The 25,815-nt window shown below is 40.9% G+C and overlaps 1 protein-coding gene across 1 annotated transcript in view; it reads right to left on the reverse strand.

The window, feature by feature from the left end:
• LOC307164976 (uncharacterized protein) overlaps positions 1-23,836 on the reverse strand; it is a 39,276-nt gene extending 15,440 nt beyond the window's left edge. The window contains exon 1 of the mRNA XM_079882228.1: positions 23,742-23,836. The gene's annotated coding sequence lies outside the window, so the exon portion shown is untranslated. The remainder of the gene's footprint in view (positions 1-23,741) is intronic.
• Positions 23,837-25,815: the final 1,979 nt, after the last annotated feature.

Below are 25,815 nucleotides of genomic sequence, written 5' to 3' on the forward strand. Positions count from 1 at the left end.
TTATGATGAGATGCGCTCCTGTTCACGATCAATGCAAGTGACCGCGCCGGCGCCTCCATGTCATGATTTATATTGTCTATATATGCTATATATGCTTATTACTTATTAATAATAAAAATTTATTAAAATTAAGATACAATTTATACAAAACAAAATTCACTTTAAAGAAAAGCTTTCTACAAAAGAAAACTTAATGAAGAAAATTAAGTTTAATCATGTCTGAACCATTAACAAAATCATGTCTGACCCACTCTATTGGCGCTTTTCCATTACCAGTACCAGCTCAACTTGACTCGACTCGACTACGCTCGGCTCGTTTTTCGCTCCATTTTCCATTGCAGATAGTACCGGATAGTACCTCCACAATAGTACCTGGTCATCATAGCGACGCCGCAGGAAACTGCCGTGACTTAATCTTCTACACGACACACACCCGCTACCCACACACACAGGACAATGGAGGAAATCGAGTGTATGCTGTTTTTGGATGTTTTTGTTTTTGCTGTTTTTTATTCAGGATACTCCGTCTGGTGCATGCAATGATGACGCAGTGAATAGTGACGATTCTCTCTGACCAATCAGCAGTCTGCCGTGTTTTCACGTCACATTTTAGTATCGCCTCAGAACCTCGCCGGAGGTGGTACGAAAAAAAGTACCTGGAAGCAGGTACAGGTACAACTTTTACACAGTGGAAAACCAAACAAAGGCGAGTCGAGTCGAGGCGAGCTGGTACTGTGTAGTGGAAAAGCGCCATTAGTCTCCCGATGCATCCTATGGTGTTCACTTTTCATAATCGACATTGATGAAAAAAATTACATTATAATATTTGAACAAATATGAAACCAAATGCTCTTATTTAATGGCTACAACGAATATAGTAGGCCTACATACTCTCTATTTGTACAAATTGCTGCACATTCAAGTTAATTCTCTAATTAATTTTCAAATTATTGAAAACAATAAACATACCACTTAAATACATATATATACAGTTGTACTGCAGTTTTTTCTAAGTACAAGAAAAACTCTTTCTGCGTAGAGGGTCTGTTTATGTTGGAAATAACATATGCTCCCATTCATAAAATCCTTCAGTTTTCGCGTGTTGTTTGTGCACCCGACAACGGTACACGTTGAGCCACAAGGAGCCATTGCTTATCTGTCAGCATTACTACTTGTCAGTTATCAGTTTTACCCGTTTGTACCGTGACGCGAGTGTCCCTTGTGTGCTAGCTTCATTAAGCGTTAGGCTAAACCTGAACTGAGATACCGTCAACAGGAAGTATTGAGTGTCATGGCGACGCCCAATAAGACTCGCAGGAAAGTTGTGGATAAGGCTTGAATGAATTAACAGAGTACACCACGTTATGCGTCTGAGCGAATCACGTTAGCAGAAACCAGCAGTAGCCAATGAGATTTCAATAGCGTTGTGCAGGAGACTCGGAGCTTTACAACCGGTCATGACAGACTTCAGTAAACAGACGGAACTCGGCTTGTCGCGTTGGAATGCTGCCGCAAGTAAAAAAAAAATTAAGAAAATAAACATCTTAATGTATATTTTCAGCGTTTTCTTTATAGCGGCTTGAAAGAACACATTTTGAAGGAGTAAACTAGCCCAAAATCTGATAACCGACCACTGCATGAAAAATCTATGTTTTTGCCTGCCATGTCTCACCTTAAAAAAAGTATTTTTTTCAGAAAATTAACTGTCCTGTTTGGTCTTTGTTTGATTTGGACTTTGAGCTGGTTTTTCAGTGTTTCCTGATCTGTTTCCTTGGTTACTCATTGTTGACATGCACCTGTTTCTTGTTTCCATTCATTAGTCTGTCTTTGTATATTTATCCCTGTGTTTGTTGTGTTCATGATCTGAGGGTTGTTCCATAAAAGACGCTTAGAAAAGCGGGGATTAAACTCCAAAACCGGACTTGATTGAGCCTAACAAATAAGTTGGGGCTAAAGTGGTTCCATAAAAGGTAATTGAAGTTCACGCAATCTCACTAATTTGATCCAGGTTTATCTAGTCTAGATAATTGCGTGTGCACGCGTTTCTGAAGCAGCCCTAAAGGTCGATCGTGGATCAAATCGATCCACCATCAAACAGCGTATATTTTGTGCTGTTTTATGCATTTGTGACAATTTTTTTTTTCTCAGTGCAAAACGTACATTTTACAGTTATATTCTCCATCTGTAAATGTTAGAAAGTCGTGCAAATGTATCCATATTGAACGAGCGCTGCTGTGCCCATGCGCGCCAAATAGGAGCGCAATAATTCTGACTATAATATACATTTTGCTTGGCAAATTAATATGCAATATTTTATAACATCAGAAATATCTTCGAATTATAATACTTTATCTTTAGGATGTTGGATAATGTCACGGTTGTGAATTCATTGTTTCCTCTGTGTCTCGTGTCATTGTTGTTTACATGTCTGTGAGTTTGCGGGAGTGGGCGTTGTCCCGCTCACGTGTTTGTTCAGTGCTCCAGCTGTTCGCAATCATCCCATTCCCCACCTCAGCTGATTCACATTACCGTTCCCTATTTATACTCACTCATCTCTCCATTCCAGTGTCCATCCGTTGTTTGCTGTTCCTGCGTGTATGTTCGTGTCGTCTTCCGGGTTGTCGTGTCTTCAGTGGATCCCTGTTGTTTCACCGCACCCGAGCACAGATCACCGAGCACCAGCACTCAGCACCGAGCACTTGACCATCGAAGTCCCTGTGTGTCCGAGTCTGAGCGTTTCCCCCTGTGTGGACCGTCCGGAGCTGATTCCTGCACGCGAGATCGCGACCGCACCCTGAGAGGAACTTTCATTCCTGAATTGTCTTATTCTGTGTTTGAGTTCCAATAAATATTGTTCACCTGCAATTGTTTCCAGTCTTCTGTCATGACAGAACGGATGGACCAAACGATGGGAGCAGCGGGTGATTCATCTGCTTCACTGGAGGATTTCATTCGAGTATGCATCGGCCGGATGGATGCACAGGATCGCAGCCAGGGGGAGACAGGACGCGCTATCCAGACTCTGGTCACACAGGTGTCCGAGCTCACCCAGCGTTTTCATCAGCTACAACCCCCCACTGCGCCAGCACCTCCAGCTGCACTTGCAGTTCCCCCCACACCACCTGTGCCTCTCTCCCAGTCGGAACCCAGACTGCCCACGCCTGAATTATACTCTGGTGAGCCGAATTTCTGCCGTCCATTTCTGACACGTTGCAGTATGCATTTCTCATTACAGCCCAGAACTTTTGAAAAGGAGGAGGCGAAAGTAGCCTTCGTTCTGACGCTACTGACTGGGAGAGCGGCGCTTTGGGGAACTGCAGTGTGGGAGAATCAAGACCAGTGCTGCTCCTCGTTCCAAGCCCTCTCGGCGGAGATGAGACGTGTCTTCGACCGAGCCGTCGAGGGGAAGGAGGCTGCCAGGGTCTTGACTGACCTACGCCAAGGAGACCGATCGGTATCTGACTATTCCATCGAGTTTAAGACCCTGGCGGCCGGGTGTCGCTGGAACGAGGAGGCGCAGTGGGACCATTTCCTGCATGGGCTGGCCGAACGTGTCCAGAGGGAGATCTACGCCCTGGACCTTCCTTCAACGCTTAATGGACTCATCGACCTGGCCCTGAGAGTGGACGCCCGTCTGTCCAGGATTGGGCAGAGAACACCCACCAACCCAGTTCAGAGTCGGAGTGAGAACCAGCGGTCCAGCGGCCTGGACACGTTCGGCTCCCACGATCCCGAGCCCATGCAGGTGGGGCGAGCTCGGCTTTCCCGGGAGGAGAAAGAAAGGCGGAGATCCCAGGGCCTCTGTCTCTATTGTGGTGGCAACGGACATTATGCCTACAGTTGTCCAGTAAAAGGCCCAGCCCGATAGTAAGTTTGAGGCTACTATCGGGTGGGATCTCCGCAGGTAAGACCTCATCCACTTCCACCATCCTCCCGGTAAGACTGAGATGGTCAACTCTGGATCACCACTGCACTGCACTCATTGACTCTGGGGCAGAAGGTAACTTTTTGGATCATCAGTTTGCACTACAATTACAGATTCCTCTTCGTACACTTTCCCAGAAGATCACAGTCAACGCATTGAACGGACAGACTTTACCCACCATCTCCTTGGTCACCGAGAAACTCACACTCATCACTTCTGGAAATCATGCTGAAACTATATCATTTTACATTACGGACTCTCAACTCACACCCATAGTTTTAGGACACCCATGGCTCAGTTTACACAACCCCCGTATCGACTGGAAAAGACGGACCATCTCAGCTTGGAGCACTGAGTGTCACAATTCGTGTCTTGTGTCTGCTTGTTCTGTTGTTTCTGTCCCTGTGTTACAGGAGGAAGCGGTGGATTTATCAAACGTGCCCGAGGAGTACCGTGACCTGAGTGAAGTGTTCAGTAAGTCTAGAGCTGCTTCTCTCCCTCCGCATCGTCCCTATGACTGTGCTATAGATTTATTGCCAGGTAAGTCTCCGCCTAAGGGCAAGATTTATTCACTTTCAGTTCCTGAGAGAGAGGTTATGGAGAAATATATTTCTGATTCTCTAGCAACCGGGTTCATCCGCCCTTCCTCTTCTCCAGCGGGGGAGGGGTTCTTTTTTGTGGGGAAGAAGGACGGTTCTCTGCGACCTTGCATTGATTACCGAGGACTGAATAACATCACGGTAAAGAATACTTATCCTTTGCCGTTGATGTCTTCAGCCTTCGAGAGGTTGCAGGGAGCGTCTCTCTTCACTAAATTGGACTTGCGTAATGCTTATCATTTGGTCCGCATCAGGGAGGGGGACGAATGGAAGACTGCTTTTAACACCCCTAGGGGGCATTTTGAATATTTGGTTATGCCTTTTGGGCTTTCCAATAGTCCCGCAGTCTTCCAGGCACTAGTCAATGATGTGTTGCGAGACATGATCGATCAATTCATATATGTTTACCTGGATGACATATTGATTTTTTCTTCGTCTCTCCAGGAACATGTGCAACACGTACGACTAGTGCTTCAAAGGTTGCTAGAGAATGGGCTTTTTGTCAAGGCGGAGAAATGCGTTTTCCATGCACAGTCAGTTCCTTTCCTGGGACACATCGTGTCGTCTGAAGGTATGCTTATGGACCCTGACAAGGTTAAGGCTGTGGTAGAGTGGCCAATCCCAGATTCCCGCAAGGCCCTGCAGCGGTTTCTGGGATTCGCCAACTTCTATCGGCGTTTTATTCGCAATTTCAGCCAACTAGCCGCACCTCTGACTGCCTTGACCTCTCCCAAAACTGCGTTCAGGTGGTCAGACGCAGCTGAGGCTGCGTTTGCCAAACTCAAGAGCCGCTTTGTTTCAGCTCCTATTCTCATAGCCCCTGATGCTTCACGTCAGTTTGTGGTAGAGGTCGATGCGTCAGAGGTGGGGGTAGGTGCAGTGCTTTCACAACGTTCACCTTCAGACGACAGAATGCATCCCTGCGCGTTTTTGTCACATCGATTATCTCCTGCCGAACGTAATTATGACATTGGTAACCGGGAGTTGTTGGCAGTCAAGTTAGCTTTGGAGGAATGGCGTCACTGGTTAGAGGGTTCAGGGGTACCCTTTACAGTCTGGACTGATCACAAGAATTTGGAGTACATTAGAACCGCTAAAAGATTGAACTCCAGGCAGGCTCGGTGGGCACTTTTTTTCGGTCGTTTCGATTTTACACTTTCCTATCGTCCGGGTTCCAAAAACGTCAAACCCGATTCTTTGTCGCGTATTTTTGATCGTCCCGAACACGAAGCTACTCCTGAGCGCATTTTTCCTGAGAACCTGATTATCTCTTCGCTCACATGGGAGGTCGAATCGAAGGTCAAGAGGGCCTTAGAAGGGGTAACGCCTCCGATCCGGTGCCCACCTAACCGCTTATTTGTGCCGGAGGAATTACGATCAGACGTCGTCCAGTGGGGTCATAGTTCCAGTCTAGCTTGCCATCCAGGGGTGAGTCGTACCATATTTCTAATTAAGCAGCGATTCTGATGGCCCCTGATGGCTCGTGATGTTCACAATTTTGTTTTGGCTTGCTCTAGTTGTGCCACTGGTAAGTCGTCCAATCGACCCCCAGCTGGGTTACTTCAACCGCTGTCGGTGCCTTCGAGACCTTGGTCCCACATCGCTCTAGATTTTATCACCGCCCTCCCACCCTCCCAGGGTAACACGGTAGTTTTGACCGTGGTGGACCGATTCTCGAAGGCAGCCCACTTTATTCCTGTGAATGAATTTTAATTAATCAACTAACATTTGTTTTTCTTGCAGGAATAACATTCATATACTTTTAATGTGTCAAAACTCTTTGGGGAAAAACTTGTGATTTTGAGTATGTGTCTATGGGTAAAAATAACATAGTTATGGGAAGTGAAACTAGACAAGTCTGTTAGAACAAATTAAGTCATCTTTAAAACCTTGTGATAAGTAATCACAAGATTAGAGTTTTCTTTACCTAGTAACAGAGGGGTTTGCATATGAAGAACCAATCAAATAGTGGGGAAATTATGTAATGCAGCATGAAATTTATGCCATACCCTGATTCTATAAAAACTGTTGTATATGTATTTTTCGGTGGGATTCTCAATGGAATTTGTCTGAGATCCTCCGGCCTTGCTTCTTGGGAGAGATTCCCTGAGAACTGCTCGGGAAGATCTCCTGGCCGTGATTAAAGCATTTAAAGGATATTTGCAGGTCTGTTTGTCAATTTATTCCTGCGCAGGAAGCTAGTTTAGGGAAGCAAGTTAGTTAGAAACTCGGCCAGTTGTCGACTGAAGACGCAAGAGCTAGAGTATAAAGGTATTGGTGTCGAGTGTAGACGCCAGGGATATTAAGGCAGGTGTCGAGTGTAGACGCCCCGGATATTAAGGCAGGTGTCGAGTGTAGACGCCCCGGATATTAAGGCAGGTGTCGAGTGCAGACGCCCCAGATAGTTAGGTTTAGGAAAAAATCCACGACATTTTGGCGGGCCAGATCCAGGAGGCCTCGGAATTCTCCCTCTGTCGGATGGACAGGGAGCGAGGAACCACGTTGTCTTCACTCTGCCAGACTGCAGAACCCTGTTCGACAGAGGGACCATTCCAGTCGGGCTAAAAGGACCTAAAGTATTAAGGTAGGATGAACAGACTTGACACTTTTCCTTTGAAATGCTTCTAAATTAATTAAAAAGTTTAATTAAAAATTGGCTAATTCTGTTAAGTAAAATTTTGAAGAAAACTGGTAATCAGATCTAAAAGATTTAAGTGATTTAAAAAATATATTTTTTAAGATTTTACCTTGTCTATTAAGGGCAATGAATGATTATGGTTAAATTCAACCAAATTAGTATATGTTGAGTATTTTATTTGTTGTTTTTGAGAGTGCGCCTAGAAAGCTGTCAATGAAACTTTGTTCTGCAAATAGCAACTTGTCATGCTGGAAACCAGATCCAGGAGGAGAAAATACCCTGAGATGCTGTAGTAATGAAACTTGCTTTTTGTTTGAAATTTTGTTTGAAAAAGACTTGGATTTTGATTGAATTAAAGAAAGAAATGTGGAAACAAGATAAATAGATTAATATTGTTATCCTGAGACTTATGAAGTTTTTACATTTTGAAATCAATTTAGAAATTGTTAAAATTATAAGTCATAATAATAGGAATATGCATTCTGTGATAATTAGGAAATTTTGAGTAATGAAGAAACTTTTATGAGTTAGACTTTGATTTATTAAAGTAGATGAGATATATAAAACCGAGCATAGGGGCTCTTAAAGTGAGTGAAAAAATAATAAGATATTAACTGCACGTGTCTAAATATTATACTTTCTATATGAAGGTGTCTAGAATTTGTATCCCGTTATCCCTTGTGGGAGACAGTGTGAAAAAACTGATCCATTGCGGAGAACCTAAGAGTCAGTGGTTTATGTTTAACTAAGATAATTTTTTGTGCATTGTGCATAGTATGAGAATGAGATTGGGTGACCAACTTTAAATATAAATTGTGATTTGAACAAGCACATAACTGACATCTTACAGTCATTTTATTTTGGTTTCTGGTAAAAGAGAAAAGAAAGAATTATTTTTGTTTACATTATACACTGTATTAATTAGAGGAGTTTTCCTGCTTTTTCCTGCGTCTTTGCAAAGAAGAAGTGCTTGCTTTTTTCCGCAATGAAGGACTAAGCTTTTTAATAAATTGAAGAATTGCTGTGTTGTAAACCAGAAGAGACTTTTGGAAATTAAGCTGTTTAATTTGATTTTTGCGGTTCTCTGAGTGTTAAAAAATTTCAGACAGCTGCCTTGAAAAGTGGGATGACTGCAGAAAAATAAAAGAGGAAGTGGGGCCTGCAGCCGCCCTCCTGAAAGAGGAAGTTGAGACTTCTGAGAGGGGTCACATGGGGAGACTGAGACAGTGCAAAGGTGACAGTTCACTTGAGACTTTTCCTAAAGACAATTTTGCCATGCATTATGACATTTTGTGGCAGGATGGATCAAAAGCCAGACCGATGAGAGTGCCATCACAGCCTGACGATCCAATGTATCAGCCTGAAGTTCAACTGAATGACAATCCACACAGAAAGACAATCAGCCGTGTGGGCTAGGTGCTGCATTTTAAATGATCACTACAGAGACTGTTTCAAATTTAGTTATTATTAACTTGATTGTTTTTGATTATCCACTGGTTTCAGCAATTCTTCATATTTCTTCATATTTCTTCATAATTCTTCGAATTCTTCTCTGTTTAAACTAACTCTTTGAATCTGCTTTCAATAGGTACCAGTCAGTAACAGCCCTTCTGCAGGAAGTTCAATAGCGGAAGTTAACATTTGAGGCTGGATATGGCAGTAAGAGTTATGTAAAAGCATTAATAGGTTATTGATAATGCAGAATTCTATGGAAAGAAAAATACAATATAGGCCACAAGGCGTCTAAAGAGAAATTATGACTAGAAAAGTAAAAATATTGGTCACTCCATTTCATTTAAAGGTAATTTTCTAGATTCAATAGAAACAATGTTTTCTAATTATAAACATTTGAAATCACATGCTGTCATCATCAGGGGTACGAGATGGAAATGTTATTTTCTTTTAGACCAAAGATTGTGTGAAGATTTCTAAATCTTCTTTTAAATAGCTTATGAGCAACAACAAAAATTTGGAAAATTTAAATTGTGCAAAAAATGACAAATTGCATTTGAGAAATTAAAATGGATTCTCTCAACTGCAATTGTAGGTCTATATGATTATTATTAAAAGTGTTTAATCTATTTGATTTTTGAAAAGTTAGGTTTACGTCCACTGTGTAAACTCAATCACATGGCGACTACATCGGACAATTGAAAAATTGATATCCTAACGTTCAGACACTGTTGCAAGGGGAATGCCACAGTGTGTCTACGTTCAGTAGTTTCTGTCGTCGGCGAACTTTGTTAACGTTCAGATTTGGTGGTATTCCACACATAATAAATATATGTTCCCCATTCAGTTCATAAACTGCTATGGCAGACAAGAATGTATGAATCTCTGGCCAGAGAGGGGTGTCAGAGAGGGGTGTCAGAGAGGGGTGTCAGAGAGGGGTGTGTGAAAGTGTGTGAAAGTGAGTGTGTGAAATATGGTGTTCTGAGAAACACAAAGACAAATAAATTATGTCAATCAAAACAGCTGTATCTAAATTTATAAAATACGATACACAGGTTAAAATATGCCCAACAAAACAACGACCATGGATGACTTTGACTAACTATCCTGGTCTGGGTTTATTGTTATGGCAGAAATAAACAATGCCACAACTGCGCAGCGTATAACACAAGATTAGAGTTTTCTTTACCTAGTAACAGAGGGGTTTGCATATGAAGAACCAATCAAATAGTGGGGAAATTATGTAATGCAGCATGAAATTTATGCCATACCCTGATTCTATAAAAACTGTTGTATATGTATTTTTCGGTGGGATTCTCAATGGAATTTGTCTGAGATCCTCCGGCCTTGCTTCTTGGGAGAGATTCCCTGAGAACTGCAGGGAACTGTCGAGTGCAGACGCCCCAGATAGTTACGTTTAGGAAAAAATCCACGACATTCCCTTGCCCAAATTACCTTCAGCCAAGGAGACAGCGGTGGCAGTCGTTGATCACGTCTTTCGGTTACATGGCCTCCCGACAGACGTGGTCTCTGACAGGGGACCCCAGTTTGTGTCCAGATTTTGGCGAGAGTTTTGTAAATTACTGGGGGCGACGGTCAGTCTGTCCTCTGGGTTTCATCCCCAGAGCAATGGCCAAACTGAGAGAGCCAACCAAGATTTGGAAAGATCATTACGATGTTTGGTCTCCAAGAATCCCTCCTCCTGGAGCCAACAACTTTCCATGGTGGAGTACGCCCACAATACGTTACCAGTGTCATCCACGGGCCTATCTCCGTTTAAGTGTAGTGTAGGGTACCAACCACCTGTTTTTCCTAGTACTGAGTCCGAAGTCGCGGTCTCCTCCGCCCACGCCTTCATCCAGAGGTGTCACCGTACTTGGACGAGGGCCCGAGAGACTCTCCTCCAAGTGCGGGAACGCACCAAGGCCAAGGCCGATCGCCACCGGTCAAGGCCTCCCGTATACGTCGTCGGTTCCAAAGTGTGGCTTTCTACTAAGGACATTCCGCTCCGCTCCGTTTCCAATAAACTGGCACCCAAATTCATTGGCCCGTTTTCTGTCACTAAGATCATTAGTCCAGTGACAGTCCGCCTCAATCTTCCTCTAGTGTACAGGAGGATTCATCCCGTTTTCCATGTGTCTAAAATTAAGCCCGTCTTTTTTGCACGCATTAATCCGCCAGCCCCGGTTCCCCCCCCGCCGCGACTCGTAGATGGGGAACCATCCTATTCGGTTCGTCGTATCCTGGATTCCAGGCGGAGGGGACGCGGATTTCAGTACTTGGTGGATTGGGAAGGTTACGGTCCGGAGGAGAGAAGTTGGGTTCCTGCTCGTGACATCCTGGATCACTCCCTTATCGATGATTACAATCGACAGGTAAGGAGGTCTGGGAATGCCGTGAGGCATTCCTAGGAGAGGGGGTACTGTCACGGTTGTGAATTCATTGTTTCCTCTGTGTCTCGTGTCATTGTTGTTTACATGTCTGTGAGTTTGCGGGAGTGGGCGTTGTCCCGCTCACGTGTTTGTTCAGTGCTCCAGCTGTTCGCAATCATCCCATTCCCCACCTCAGCTGATTCACATTACCGTTCCCTATTTATACTCACTCATCTCTCCATTCCAGTGTCCATCCGTTGTTTGCTGTTCCTGCGTGTATGTTCGTGTCGTCTTCCGGGTTGTCATGTCTTCAGTGGATCCCTGTTGTTTCACCGCACCCGAGCACAGATCACCGAGCACCAGCACTCAGCACCGAGCACTTGACCATCGAAGTCCCTGTGTGTCCGAGTCTGAGCGTTTCCCCCTGTGTGGACCGTCCGGAGCTTATCCCTGCACGCGAGATCGCGACCGCACCCTGAGAGGAACTTTCATTCCTGAATTGTCTTATTCTGTGTTTGAGTTCCAATAAATATTGTTCACCTGCAATTGTTTCCAGTCTTCTGTCATGACAGATAAGTTGCAGTGAACTTCTAGCTCATTACACTCATATATTTTATACTTCTAATAAAAATAAAAAAATGAATAGAAGTAGCCTAATTCAGGGAAGATTTTTTTTAAAGAAACTAAATATATAAAGATACAAAATATAGTTTTGGTATAGGACCTATGCTACTTAATAAAGATGATGTATACTTATTTAGAATGCTGAGAATTACAGCTTTTAATGCAATATTTTTTTGGAGAAAGCAAGAATCCCCAGTTTTAAATGAGTGGTTAGATTTAGTTTCTAAAGTACATTATGGAGAGGATAACTTAAGATTTAACTTAAATTAAGAGCAAATGTATACATTTTGAAAAGGTATGTGCAACTCTTATATTCCATAAATTAAAGGAATATATAGGCCCTATTAGCCTACATTAACTACATTTTTATATAACCCTCCCTTTTATTTCTAGTTATTTATTATTTTATTTATTTACTTATTTAATATTGAATATTTGATATTTAAATAATATTACTTAAATAACTATTAGGAATTATGAGTCATCATGTTTGATATAAATATGTGAATGTTACATTTTTATTAATATTTATTTATTGTTTTTTTGTCTTTCCCCCCTTAAATCATATGTATGTGTTGGTGGGTATAATCACAAAAGAAAAAAAAGTAGAAGGAAAAATAAGGAATATTTATTGGGGGAAAATATGATGTCTTTAAAGGAACTGTCCATTTGTATAATTGTGTTAAATGTGTTTGAATTGAAAGACATAATAAAGTACATTATATATATATAATGTAATGTATCCAGGCTAGTTTATATATATATATGCTAAAATATTTGTTAGTTGGACATTAGATTATTTTTTTTTTAATTTATTAGAATTTTAAACCTACAAGTGTATTTTTATGATAGCAATAACTGTAAAGGGACTATTGTAATGGGGTTAATCAAATGTAGGCTAATATACTGTCAATTACTAAGCTCAGATTCATCTTACCAGTTAAAATTTATACTGTGCTTTTGTAATTATATATTTTTAATTTTGTGATTTTAACTTCTGCTTTAAAAAGCTTTTTTCAGATTGTGTTCTAATGTTCTTCTAACCATAAACGTAATACAGCTGCCAAACAAAACCAGAGAGAAATGTATTCATAAATCTTTAAAACAATCTAATTAAATCTTGGGCACAAAACATTCAGCCAGCAAAAAAAGAAAATCTGTAGTATATATATTGTATTTATCTATCTATTTATCTATATATCTATATGTATACTATATCTATAGTACATATATACATATATACATATATATATATATATATATATATATATATATATATATATATATAGGTCTATATTGTCTAATTTATCATATACTGTGTTTTTATTTTTGGACTAATAGTGGTTAATAAAGTCCAATAATGGTATGAGAGAGTGTCAGTGGTAATATCATTGTGTTCTTGTCGGTCAGTGTTAGAGGATCTGTGTAACAGCTGAGGCTTAGCCTGACAGTTAGCCTGCCCTGGACCAGGCTAGTTTCCCAGCATAAGTTGTCAGGGTAACTGAGTTTGAACTATTTTAAGTTTGCTTTATGAAACAGAATCCACCAACAATAAGTCTGACTACCCAAAATAAGCCTGGCTTGTATTCTAATCTTGTTTTATGGAACAACCCTCTGATCTCGTCATCACAAAGATGTTGTTCTGTTCGCTGTGTTTTTAGTATTTCATTCTCTGTCAACCAGCCGTGACACTGACAATAACCGATTAATTTGATTGAGGTCAATAAAATCGTAGATATGTTTTGTTCTGAATTTGATTCAAACCTGTACAGCTTTGGGGATATGAGAAATACACAAGTGTTTATCATAGCACCACCTAAGCTCAAATGTGAGTGTGTTTGACCGCACTTGCGTAGTGGGAGGAGTTTAGGACAAACCTGCCAAATTTGGTGCTTCTAAGACTTACAGCTTTGGCATTTAAGGCAGAAAATGAAATAACCAAGCATACAGTAACATCATGTGAACATCTGTGTTTGCTGAGTCAGATCTATTTATTTTGAGTTTGCGAAAAAAAAAAACTTTTTTGATCTCCTAAACCACTTGAAATTTTGCATATCATCTAGAAACACACAAGAAAAAAAAAGATAACAGAATTTTAATTATTCAAACTGTTTAGAAGATATAAGCAAACCCTTACAAAAAAGAAGTATACTTCAAGTTAATTTTATGAAGTATACTTAAGTAATGTTCAAGTATATTTTTAAGTATACTTTATGTAGTAACTGTTATGAATTGGAAGACTCAGTAGGATCCATTTGCAGCTTTTAATGAAGGAACGTCAAAACAGGCCAGGGTCAGGCAACAGCAAAACAGGGTGATCAGAGAACAGACACAGAGAGTAGTCAGGTCACAGGCAGAAGTTCAGGGCAGGCAGCAAGAGACAATAATCCAAGATCAATCCAAGTCGAGACAGGCAGCAAACAGACAGAAACGAGATAACAATCCGAGGTCAATAAACAGATCAGTAGAGTAGGGGAAACCGCTCAGTGATTACAGTCCGTGGCAATGCAATACTTCGCAGTGATCCTTCTTCTTCTTCTTCTTCTTGCTTTTTTACGGCGGATCGCAGACAGATATGTGCATTACCGCCACCTATCTAGGAAATGGACCATTGACACTTCCTAAACTATAACCTTGTAACAGTATAAAACGTTACTTGTGTTTTTTATTGTTTTCCTTTGGCTATTGAATGAAAATGAGTATCTGGGTTTAACTTAATACCACTACAAGCCGCTAGGGGGCACTAGTGCAAGAGGGCTACCAAATATAAACCTGTAAAACCCATGAACAAGTCAGTTCAGTTTGGTAGAAGGAAACCTCATGGTTAACTTTTATGCTACCTGCTAGCTGTTGGAAGTCCTTTTCTGAGAACTCGTAGAGTTTATGCTCAAATGTGAGTATTGTTTGACTGTATATTGATGTATTTGAAATGAATAATGTCTGATGTTATGTTTTACTTTCTTTGGTAGAAAGGACTTTTTCCTTTATCAGTCATTATCATCATTGGACCAATACAACTCTTGTTGTGCTCTATTGAACTATGTTTGGAGGATCCGCTATAGATCTCTGAGAAACGAGAGTTAGGGATCTGTGGGTTACCATACTGTAGCCATTGACTAACTTCACCTCACCTTCATTTTGGATTATTGGAGTATATCATTGCATCGCTCTCAAATAACATTGTGGATTTAAACTCATCTCATCTCATCATCATCATCATCATCTCTGCTCATCTAAAGACTGGACATTGACGTTAAGTTTCATTTATTATTTTGTCACACCACCTCAGAGTTAAAGACTTTGCTTCAGTATATTTGTTTATTGTTGGAGGAATTATATAGTATGTACTTATGGAGAAAAAGAGAAAAAGGAATATTTGTTGAATGAAGTGGTTTAATTTTTCAGTACTGGTCAAATTTCTGTTGAACCTCCTCAGTGTAACACCTAAAGAAAAAAGTGGTTGTTGCAACCTCTATTTACCCGCACAGAGGCTTCATAGAAGCCGTTTCTCAATACCAAGTACGCAAAGTTCGGACTTGAGTCCTTGGTAGTTCGGACTGACAATTTCGACTCAGGAGAACGAACTCCCGAGGACGGGAGGACACAAGTCCGATAATTCTGCAAATGGAACAGCGGCGTACTTGATAGCGTCACTCATGCAGCTCGCTCTGGCTACTCCGGTTATCTCTTTAGGCTACAAATAAAATGAAATATGTTATAAACCACCACTTTGCCTCTTTTCATTTTCATTTAAAAAAATCTTTAACATAATGGCCACACAAATGTGGTTCAGGAAACGCAATTGATTATCTTCACTGCATATTTACAACAACACGAAATATAAAGCACAACCCTGACTCTTTTTGTTTTCATTTTAAAAATATGATGAATAAAAAACATTATAATATTGATCATTAAAACGAATATTTAGCAAAAAGAGACAGGGTTGTGTCATATACAGTGAAGAGAATAGGCAACATGCAGACTATAATAAAATATTGTATAGGCTAGGCTATGTTTTAATATAAAATAAAATGACATAACCTTTTTTGTTAAATGTCAGTTTTAATGATCAATAATAGCCATTCTAAAAGTATAAGTAGCCTAAAAGGTATAAGAAGCTATACAACAATAAAAAGCCAACGATTCAGTCAAACATAAGTCAGCTCTCGCTAAAACGTTAAAGGAGTCATGACCTAGTATTACCTTGGATACCTACTGCTGTATTATAGTCTTTCAGGCCCTTCTAAAAAAGAAAAGTGGAAAAATAATAAACACAGAGCTCCTCAGACCCTTATTTCTGAAGGCATTATTGTCTCGCGAGATCTGATGCGATATTTTGGCTGTCGTGGACAGTCATTTTAATAATGCAAATGAGGGGCGCGTTGATTGGTGGCAGGAAGGAGGGGGGTTCGCTTTAGCATATCATTCCAAAATGACATCATGGCGCAAATTATGAATGAACCCGACCTGGACGCGACCGGCTTCCCGGCCAGTGTATAAGGGCTTAAATCAAACTTCATTCACGCACACATATATGAAACACGCTTGCATACATACTAAGTAGTCACACATACATGTATATGAACTCTCCACGCACATACTCATACACATAGTTACTCATGAGACGTGAGCACACACACACACACACACACACACACACACACAAACTAGACGGCGCCTCATATATAAGCGTTAGGCAATCAATATACAATAGCCGAATTCATGATGATCTCAGTCATTTGTTGTTTGCAAAGTAACGTTAGCAGCCATTCCCCATGTTTACCTCGAAGCTAATACTCCCGCTAGCATACAATAGCCGCATTAGCAGTTGGATGCTGTTTGTGACACAGAGTAGAGCAATAAAAACACATTCTTACTGTTTCAATTGCAGGCAAGTGTCTGATTGTTGAAAATGGCCCCTTTTTCCCGAGCTTCGATGCCAAATTTGTGAAGGATTCCGGCGTAAAATGTTTAACGTTAGTTAGCACAGACACATAACGTTAAGCCAGTGGGAAGGGTTGTAGGAACCGCGTCATTAAAAATGAATTTAATCCACTGGTCTCTGACAGCTTGGTCCGTTCTTGGGAGAGAAAACACATTTACATGTTGATTCTGGCAGTCAACAACAGAGCAACTCAGTGGAGCTGAAATCAAAATCTCGTATTTGAGTGCGCGTGCACGCGCGCTGGTTTATGAACCCTGGGGTAAACGAACGCTTCACTTTTAAATATCGGCTTCCCGGCCAGTGTATAATCGTTAGGCAATCATAACATACATTGATTCTCGTGGAAAAGTGAAAATTGCAGGTCATGACTCCTTTAAATTTAAATAGACTAACGTTAAATAAAGCTATGAAACTTCACTTTGCTCTCAGCTAAAACGTTTTGCCAGAGAACAAATTATACATTAATGAGACAAATAAAATAAATAAATCGCCTGTTGGATATACACAAGACGATTTATATCTCATGTTAGTTAAACCACTAGACTAGACATCCGAGCCACCGGCAAATCAGCAGCACTAGCCGAGAGAGGCTGTTCTCGGCGGGGTACGAGCGCCGAGCGTCCGATTGCCTGGTTCTCAAAACTCCGAAAACGTCAGATCAAATTTTCAAATAGGCGCTATCTTTATAAATAAACCAAAGATTTGAGCTTTTAACAACTACATTCTCGCCTGAAATACTCTTAAAACTACATTTTGTGACACAATTATAGCAGTATTTTTAAATTACGCGGAGATTCTCCTCTGCTATTGACGCTTGCTGGTTGGTGTGAGATGCATTCTGGGATACCTGGCTGTCTGAAGTCCGCACAAGTCACCTCTCGATGCATCCTCGGTAAAAGGGGCGGATCAAGAACACATCCGGGGATTCGAACTGGACTTGGCTTGATGTGAACTTTGAATTGGAACAGTACTAGGGCAGCGACTGATGACGTTTCACAAGTCCACAAGAACACAAGTACAGACAAGAACGCATATTGAGAAACGGCTAGAGTTTCATCCGGCGCTGCGTGTTCAGCTCCTCCGTCTACTCTCAGCCCCCATGACAGGTAGAGAAAAAAAAAAGAAAAAAAACAACAACAAAAAACTAAAAATAAAACACCCTTATTTAAATGCGCTTATTTAACCCAGTATTTCCCACATATTCTACCATTAGATTTATTATACTCCTATCTGACTTTAATACATTTTGAATAGTGAACTTAACTCCTATATTATTTAATTCCTCCTTCAACTCTTTCCTTTCAACATTATATCTACTACAGTGCATTACTACATGCTCAACTGTTTCACTAACTTCACATGCCTCACATAAACCTGTTGGACTCTTACCTATTAAATGCAATGTACTATTCAATCTTGTATGTCCCAATCTTAATCTTGTAATCATATTCTTTTCTATTATTCTTTATTAATACAGGGTTGCCAACTTTGGGACTTTGGCTGGAGTGACACTCTGTAAAACATCAGTGCGCACGCGTAACCCTAACCCTAATTTTAAAAAAATGTCAGTCCTTGTTTACTTGGTATAAACCCTGATTTATGAAAGAAAAAAAGAAAAAAAGAATGGAAAGGTTTTCAAAATGTGCAATTAATTTATTGATTGCACTATAAAAAAATAAACTACTATCAGAAATCCTGATGTGTGGGGGAACCCCAAGGACAAACTGGAGATTATCTTGGAAACAAAACAATATCCAATTAGAGAGCGAGATGATGGAAGATGGAAGCATAACAAACGCAGTCATGGCGCAGCACAAAGTGAAACTGATGTGGACAGTAGAGATGTGGCAAAAGCACAAATGTATATACAACATGTTGTGTAAAACCTTTCCAAACACTATCATCGCAATTTCTTCCTGCATATCGTCTGCCATGCTTATTCTGAAGTTTCGCGAGATTTTGCGAGATTTCCTGTGTTCACACTCGAGACTCTTGTTGAAAATCTGTTTGTGTGTGGTGTGCTGTCTATGTCACATCATGGCACACCACACACACTGTAGGAGCAAAACGCTTAAATCTAGGATTTTTTGTCCTCATGTTTGTGGTCTATCACAATTAAGATGTAAAAAATCTTTTGGTGTGTACCCAGCATTAGAGGTGTGCGTACAATATATCATGTTTCCACTGATGCAGATGTATCAAAAATGTAAACAACAAGGATAGTTTCTTAATATGGAAGTGGATTGTGCCATGTGTAAGCATGGCATATATACGTTCCATTTTTAAAGTTCAAAGCAACATGTTTTTCTACCATAAAAGGAAGCTGCTCAGTGATGTATATAATCTCAACCTTACTGTATTACCCAAGAGAAACTAAGAGATGTGAGGGAAGAGAAACACGGAAACGCAGAGATTAGGCATGAATACAACATCTTCTCAAAGTTTCTCTCCTGACATATAAGAATGGGAGATTTTTAAAGATTAAAGATTTTTCTTGGCAAGATAACTGGTGTCCGGTCCCGTGAATCAAATAATGGGGAAAAGGCTTAATTCCAAGTCTACAAAAGTATATTTTTAAGTGTACTATAAGTGTAACATTAGTAAACTTTAAGTACACAACTAGGTTTCTCATTTGTAATGCATGTGTACTACAAGTGAACTTATAAGTATACTAGTAGTTTACTATTTTAATACAATAGTACATTTTTTTAATTTACGAAAGTACACACTGAAGTGTACTCTCAGTAAACAACTAGTTTAATAGTTTATACTGCAAGTATACTGTCACGATGTGGGTTTATGTCTGGTTCCTTGTTCTTGTCTGTCATGTAATTCCCTGCTTGTCATGTGATCCTGCCATGTGTGTTGTCCCATGTTCAGCTGTTCCCCGTTATGTTGATTAGTCTTCCCAGGTGTTTCAGTTTAACCACGCCCCCTTGTTATCTTGTTAGCTTGTGTTCCCTTGTATTTAAGCCCTGTGTTTTAGTTCAGTCCTTGTGAGTTCTTCATTTAGTAATGGTTGCTGTTGTCTCTTTGTTCCTGTCCTGAGTTCCCGATTCCTGTTCTGAGTGTTCTGTTGTGTACCCTGGATTACCTGTTTGTTTGTTTATTAAAGTGCTTGCAATTGGATTCACTCTCCGCTTCATTCCTGCCAGTGCCGTTACAGAAGAACTCACCATCACTGAATCCAGCAGCATGTTCGCCAGTGTCTCTTCCCCAGCCACTGAGCGGGAGAGAGGACAATCTTTGGAGGGGACCAGGTTGGTCATATTTCGCGGGACCCGTGGAGGCCGCAGTAGAAGAGGTGATCGAGAGGAGTCCTGACACCACTCTCCCCTCTGGCCCCTCTTTGACCCTGGGTTGGTGATGTCCAGCCCAGCGCCCCATTCGCCACTGGTTCCATCCAGCACAGAGCCTGTTCAGGTGGTCCCGGGTCCGGTGGTCCCAGTTCCGGTGGCCCCGAAACGGAGGAGGAGAAGGAAGACTTCCTCCATGCCAGTTCCGGTGGTCCCAGTTCCGGTGGTCCCGAGTCCGATGGTCCCGAGTCCAGTGGTCCCAGTTCCGGTGGTCCTGAGTCTGGTGGTCCCAGTTCCGGTGGTCCCGAAACGGAGGAGGAGAAGGAAGACTCCCTCCGTGACTGCCCCGGTGGTCCCAGTTCCGGTGGTCCCAGTTCCGGTGGTCCCGAGTCCGATGGTCCCAGTTCCGGTGGTCCCAGTTCCGGTGGTCCCGAAACACAGGAGGAGGAGAAAGGCTCCCTCCGTAACTGTTCCAGTGGTCCCGAGTCCGGTGGCTCCTAACTCGGAGACCATCCCGGAGGTGACTGCCGTTCTTGACGCACCGCCCAGGCGTCTTGCTCTGCCCGCACCGCCCAGGCGTCATGCTCTACTGGCCCCGCCTGAGCTGCTCGCACTGCCTGCATCACCCCAGCACTCCGTCACGTCTGCCGGGCCTGTGTCTTTGGACAAGATGGCAACCAAAGAGACTGTTCACGTCACGTTTGCCGAGCCTGTGTCTTCGGATAAGATGGCAGCCGCAGAGACTGTTCACGTCGCGTCTGCCGAGCCTGTGTCTTCGGACAAGATGGCCGCCGCCGTGCCTGTGTCTGTTCCTGTTCCTGAGCCGGTGGTGTCTGTTCCTGTTCCAGACACTGAGCCGGTGGTGTCTGTTCCAGAGCCGGTTCCTGTTCCAGTTCCTGAACCGGTTCCTGTTCCAGTTGAACCGGTTCCGGTTCCTTTTCCAGTTCCTGAACCGGTTCCTTTTCCAGTTCCTGAACCGGTTCCTGTTCCAGTTCCTGAACCGGTGGTGTCTGTTCCAGTTCCTGGGCCGTTTGTGTCTGTTCCTGAGCCGGTGGGGTCGTCTCCGCCGTGGCCGCCCGAGGGGTCGTCTCCGCCGTGGCCGCCCGAGGGGTCGTCTCCGCCGTGGCCGCCCGATGGACTGTCCGCTCCGCCCTGGCCGCCCGATGGACTGTCCACTCCGCCCTGGCCACCCGAGGGAAAGTCTCCACCCTGGCTGTTAGATGGACTGAAATTCCCGCCCTGGTCTGTCCCTCCCGTCCCGCCCTGGTCTTATGGAGCGTCTGGTAGCTGCTCCGTAGGGAGGGGGTAGTGTCACGGTGTGGGTTTGTGTCTGGTTTTCTTTGTTCTTGTCTGTCATGTAATTCCCTGCTTGTCATGTGATCCTGCCATGTGTTTTGTCCCATGTTCAGCTGTTCCCCGTTATGTTGATTAGTCTTCCCAGGTGTTTCAGTTTAACCACGCCCCCTTGTTATCTTGTTAGCTTGTGTTCCCTTGTATTTAAGCCCTGTTTTAGTTCAGTCCTTGTGAGTTCATGTTGTAATGGTTGCTGTTGTATCTTTATTCCTGTTCTGAGTGTTCTGTTGTGTACCCTGGATTACCTGTTTGTTTGTTTGTTTGTTTGTTTATTAAAGTGCTTGCAATTGGATTCACTCTCCGCTTCATTCCTGCCAGTGCCGTTACATATACTTGTAAGTTTTCTTTAAGTGAACATAACATTATACTTATAGTTTACTATTTATATATTATTTTTTGCTCTTGCAGTATACTACTATGTTCAAATGTAGATATATACAGGTGCTGGTCATATAATTAGAAAATCATCAAAGTTGATTTATTTCAGTAATTCCGTTAAAAAAGTGAAACTTGTACATTATATAGACTCATTACATGAAAAGTGAGATATCTCAAGCCTTTATTTGAAATAATTTTGACTATGGCTTACAGCTTGTGAAAACCACAAAATCAAAATCTCAGAAAATTAGAATATTACATGAAATCACAGAGTAATTACACAGTAATCCCATGGTAATTGAACCAGGTTTTGTTTCTTTTGGCAGTGTAGGCCGGTGCAAATCCTGCTGGAAAATGAAGGAAGCATCTCCATAAAGCTTGTCTGCTGAAGGAAGCATGAAGTGCTCTGGAAATGTCCTGGTAGACGGCTGCGTTGAGTGGACAGCACAGTGGACCAACACCAGCCGATGACATGGCTCCCAAACCAACACAGACTGTGGAAACTTCACACTGGACTTCCAGCATCTTGGATTGTGTGCCTCTCCATTCTTCCTCCAGACTCTGGGACCTTGGTTTCCAAATGAGATGCAAAATTTGCACTCATCAGAAAAGAGGACTTTGGTCCACTGTGCTTTATTAAATCCAGAGTCTACCAGGACGTTTTCAGAGCACTTCATGCTTCCTTCATTTTCCAGCAGGATTTGCACCGGCCCACACTGCCAAAAGAACCAAAACCTGGTTCAATGACCATGGTATCACTGTTCAATTACTGTGTGATTTCATGTAATATTCTAAATTTCTGAGAATTATAACAAATAAAGACTAGAGATATCTCACTTTGCATGTAATGAGTCTATATAATATACAAGTTTCACTTTTTTAATGGAATTACTGAAATCAACTTTTTCATGATATTCTAATTTTATGACCAGCACCTGTATTTTTTATACTTGAAAAATACCTTTAACTGTACTTTAATTTGAAAAACATTTTATTAGCTTCATGCATCATTTTTTAATCAACACCTGAATGTCGGTAAGTTTCATAAATAAAGGCAACATTTTAAACAAAAAACGTTGAGAAAATCACATTTTTCGCCTTGATCAGATTGAGAACGATGATCAAAACTCAGATGGAGTAGATCGAGTCCAACACCCCAAAGCTTCACAGTCGTTTTCTCTTCATGGGTTACGCTTCATTTCATTTGGTAATATTGAGTTTTGATTTACACGCTGTTTAATGTTTGATGATCACGTTATTTTACATTTGAGTGTTTCGGCTTCTTCTCCTGTGTTTTGATCCAGAGATTATGTACTAGAAGATGTGTCATAGCGCTCCCTAGTGCAGTGAAAACATGGATAGCTGGAAAATTCAGTCACAAAATAGTACATAAAGTAATGCACATGCTCAGGCTTGAATCGTTTAGGCCAATTAGATTGAACCAATTAAATTGGGGGTGGGGGGAGCGACAGGTGTAGCCCCGCCCCATTGTCCAGACTGCACTCTGTGGCTCATCCCGAAAGACACGAGCGCACCAGAGGGAACATTCAGCCTTTGTGGTTGGATTTTGAAGAAGAGACATTCTGTTCTTGCATGTACGCATGCTAAAAAATATTTAATTTTACAGTACAGCAAGTAAGCCAACAATTTTTGTTTATTCATATTTTTGGCTTCACCTGTAGTTTTGAGTGACAGATGTCATATTTTATTTAGCCTATTTTACTCTGTGACTTTTTTTTCCAGTGTTGACCGTATCATAAGACAAAAGACAAATACAATTATTTTATAACCAAGATATTTGTAATCCCCAAATCACTTTCTGATGTGTTTTACACAATAGTTAACTGAAGCTTAATGACTGGATGTAAAGTAAACCCCAAACACTAGCATACCTTATATTCTTCTAAGGAACTTTATATAAACTTTCTGACATGTTTTACAAAAATATGAGCAAGTTTTTATTTATTTATTAACACTGCAGTTATCAATCTCCTATCCTCTGTATTTTATATTCATTATCTTCTTCTGACTTTAATATTCAATTTCTACTCTATTTGATTAAGGTCTGTAATACAAAATAACATTGGCTCCAGAATACAGGTGTTCAAATGAACTATGATGAGTCCACAAGTGCTCAGTATTGGAAACATACTAACCTGTTGGACTGTAGCTGGAGTCAGAAGAGCAGCTTCTCCTCGATCGAGTCTGAGAGATGTTTGTCTGACAGATTTCTGTCTTATATAAAGCTCTTCAGAGGGCTGGACAAACACACACACACAAGCCTCAACAGACCTGTCAGTGCAATGCTTCATTCATGTGAAAGGCATTTGGCTCTGTTCCTGTTTTCTCTATATGTAAAGGTTTTTTTTTAAAGATTTTTAAGAGTGCAGGGTTGCCAACTTTGGGACTTTGGCTGGAGTGAGACTCTGTAAAACATCAGTGCGCGCGCGTAACCCTAACCCTAATTTTAAAAACATCAGTCCTTTTAGTATAAACCCTGATTTATGAAAAAAAAAAAGTTTTCAAAATGTACAATTAATTTATTGATTGCACTATAAAAAAAATTTAAAAAAGAGATAAAGGTGATTAAATAACAAACACGATCAACAACATCAAAACAATAAGAAATCTCAAAACAAAAGGGACACATAATAGTTCCTAAACCTCCCCAGAAAACCACAGCACAAGTTTCACACATGAGGCCTGTTGTGCCACAGCGGCAGTGTCGGCCTGATCACCACCACCTCTGCAGGAGCTCGTATCTGAAGCAGGGTTCAGTCCGTTCATGAACATTCATTGCGTCTGTCACGTGACAAATGAACGAAAGGCTCAGAAAGTAATTATGTTCCCTGTAAATTATTTTTGACTGCATTATAATGATTTCTTAATTCAGAATATGATAAAGACTGCGTAGGTGGATGTGTCCGGGGAATTTGGCTGTTAAAAGTATAACATTTAAAGCCCCTTAAATGAATGAAATGACTCGAAAAAAGATTTGTTCATTTTAATGAACGAGATCGAACAAACGAGTGTGTAAAATGATCCGAACTTCCCATCACTCACAGGGTGCCATCAAGTGACAGTCTGTTCCTGGTGTCCGTCTTGTTTAGGCCAGTAACTGAACAGGTTCGCTCAGCATCCGCATTGACTGTGGCAGGCTCAAAACAATCTGGGCAACCTTTGAGCATTTTTTCATCATCACACAAAATGGGGGGAAAAGTTTTTGCACTTTTAAAAAAAGCAAAAATGTTTTTCACAATTTCAATCACATTTCCTGCATTTACATACCTTTAGGGACTATGGTGATACAAAATCCAGGAAATAATTAAGTTGATTATAATGATAAATTCTGCCAAAAAGAATATAGTAGGCTACTAAACTATGTATAAGAAAAATATGACTTACTTTCTTTATTGTTTAATAGGGGCCAATTGCCAAGACTTGAGAGAATCTTTTTATAAAGTCAAAAATGTTCACCATTAATGTTTTGTGTGCAAATAAAATTTAAATAATGTGAGACTCAATTTCCACTGTAATATAGAAACAACATGAAGACAGTATATTTTAAACAATTGTTTAATGCCATTTTTTTCTGAATGAAGGCCAGTATCACTGTAGCTACTGATGTCTCCATGAAAATTATTTTTTACTTTTGAAGATTATAATAACTTTTAATATAAGTGAACTTAAAACTTTCCTCACATGAACCCAAAAATAAATGTAATATTTACATGTGCCCTTCCTGTCTAACAGGTATGAAATATACAGACATTGAATTAGGTTATCAAACAGTCCGCACTGCATAAATTATTAATTAAATTAGATTAATCCTTATTAACCCTCTGAGGTCTGAGCTGTTTTCTGGGCCCTGGAGGTGTTCTGACATGCTCTGACATTTCTGGTTATTTCTGTTTCTTGTGACATTTTCATGGCTAAAGTCTAATTACACTGTATTCAGCACAAACTCTGCTACAATAATATATCAGCAACATGTATGTAAAAGTTTGTAGTTTTGAGATAATGACATCTATGCGTGGTTTGTGAAAATACAAAAAAAAATTCTCACTGAAATAAGGTCATGAAACCCATACTGATTATTTCTTCACAAGACTTTTGAAAATTGTATGACGTAGCCTTGAATATTTGCTGCAAAACTATGTGAAAATCACCCTGACGGCTCATTCAGAGAAGACAATATATTGATGTAAAAAATTTACGACGTGTTTTGTG

This window comes from Squalius cephalus (genome assembly GCF_949319135.1).
Source record: "Squalius cephalus genome assembly, chromosome: 9".
In the NCBI taxonomy this organism is placed as follows: Eukaryota; Metazoa; Chordata; class Actinopteri; order Cypriniformes; family Leuciscidae; genus Squalius; species Squalius cephalus.